The sequence below is a fragment of the Petaurus breviceps genome, unplaced genomic scaffold (genome assembly GCF_028583685.1).
Source record: "Petaurus breviceps papuanus isolate PSGF00001 unplaced genomic scaffold, PetGlider_PUasm1.0 90865, whole genome shotgun sequence".
In the NCBI taxonomy this organism is placed as follows: domain Eukaryota; kingdom Metazoa; phylum Chordata; class Mammalia; order Diprotodontia; family Petauridae; genus Petaurus; species Petaurus breviceps.
In genome coordinates this window covers 3062378-3064267 of record NW_027187367.1, presented here as the reverse complement: position 1 = coordinate 3064267, position 1890 = coordinate 3062378, and the positions used below count along the sequence as shown (strand labels likewise).

General features: G+C 45.3%; 1 pseudogene; it reads right to left on the bottom strand.

The window, feature by feature from the left end:
- Nucleotides 1–515: 515 nt before the first annotated feature.
- LOC138150184 (olfactory receptor 2H2-like) lies at nt 516–1458 on the bottom strand (annotated as a pseudogene).
- Between the last annotated feature and the right edge of the window lie 432 nt (nt 1459–1890).

Here is a 1890-nt window from a genome sequence, read left to right as displayed (position 1 = left end):
CATTAAGGTAAAAAAAAAGGAGTTGCAGAAGAGGAAAAACCATGAGGAAGCAAAATAGGAATAAAAATGTAGATATCATTGAAAAAATTGACAGGATCATAGGATCAGAGATTTCAAGTCTGAAGGAAGTTCAGAAGCCATCTAACCCACTTCCTTCATTTCCAGGTCAAAGAAAATTCATGTGGTAACAGAGAAAGAGATGGTAGTTGGAGATAGAAGACAGAAATGGCAAGAGGTGACCAGTTAAAACAGAGCTAGAGAAATCAGGGAATATCATATAGCATAAAAATTAACCTGAAGACAAAGAAAGCAAAACGATGGATATAGGATAGAGAAGGAAAATAAAAGGAAGTTAGATATGTCATGATTTCATATATGTAAAAGATTCTCATCCCAAACAGAGTCCTTTCCCAATTTTGAGGTTATGTTTTGAGTTGGTGGTTGGGTCAGTTGAAATTCCAGGTGAAATTGAAAAGCATTGGAAACATCCTTCTACTTCCAGAAACCTCTCAGTCTTAATGTCTCAGCTCTCCCCTGAGATGTCTCCTTCTCAACAGCCTCCCAAATGCTCCCTTTACCTCCTTGTTTCTCAGGGTATATATGAGAGGGTTTAGTGCAGGAGTCACCACAGCATAGAAAAGACCAAAGAATTTTCCTCTGTCCTGAGCATAGGGTTCTTGGGTTGGAGGCAGACAATGATAGCAGAACTATAGAAGAAGGAGACCACCAGGAGGTGGGAGGAGCAGGTCCCAAAAGCTTTCTTCTGTCCTACTGCTGAGTTAATCTTTAGCACAGACTGGACAATAGCACCATAGGACACCAAAATGAGAGTCAGTGGCACAACCAGGATGAGGACACTGGCCACAGCCATCTGGATCTCATGTAGGTGGTGTCCTCACAGGAAAGGCAGATGAGGGCTGGGACTTCACATACAAAGTGATCTACTCTTCTGTGGGAGCAGAATGGTAAACGAAGAGTGGGTGGTGTCTGGAGCACAGACTCCAATAGTCCGATGAGCCAGGCTATAGTTGCTAGTCTCTGGCTAAGGCGGGGGTGCATGATGATGGCATAATGGAGAGGTTGGCAAATTGCCACATAGCGGTCAAAGGCCATGACAGCCAGGAGGATACACTCAGTGGTCCCTAGGGCCAGGAACACAAAGAGCTGAATGGCACAGCCATTAAAGCTGATGGTCTTCTCTGGACCCCAGAGGTTGGACAGTAACTGGGGAACACAGCTTGTGGTGAAGCAGAGATCCAGGAACAAGAGGTTGGAAATAAAGAAGTACCTGGGAGTGTGGAGTTTGGAGTCCAGGATAGACAGTAAGATGATGAGTGTGTTTCCAAGCAGAGTCATGAAGTAGGAAGTCAGTACTATCACAAAGAGAGTTTTTTCTAACCTGGGGTGTTCAGAGAAGCCCAGGAGGATAAAACCTCCAGGGGAGCTTTTATTATTCATGGTCTAGCTTTGCTCTGGACTCTGGAAAATGAGAGAGAGAGAGACAGAGAGAGACAGAGAGAGAGAGAGAGAGAGAGAGAGAGAGAGAGAGAGAGAGAGAGAGAGAGAGAGAGAGAGAGAGAGAGAGAGAGAGAGAGAGAGAGAGAGAGAGAGAGTGAGAGAGAGAGAGAGAGAGAGAGAGAGAGAGAGAGAGAGAGAGAGAGAGAGAGAGAGAGAGAGAGAGACAGAGAGAGAGACAGAGAGACAGAGAGAGAGAGAGAGAGACAGAGACAGAGACAGAGACAGAGAGACAGAGAGAGACAGAGACAGAGACAGAGAGAGACAGAGACAGAGAGAGACAGAGAGAGACAGAGATAGAGACAGAGAGACAGAGACAGACACAGAGACAGAGAGACAGAGAAACAGAGAGAGAGACACAGAGAGACAGAGAGA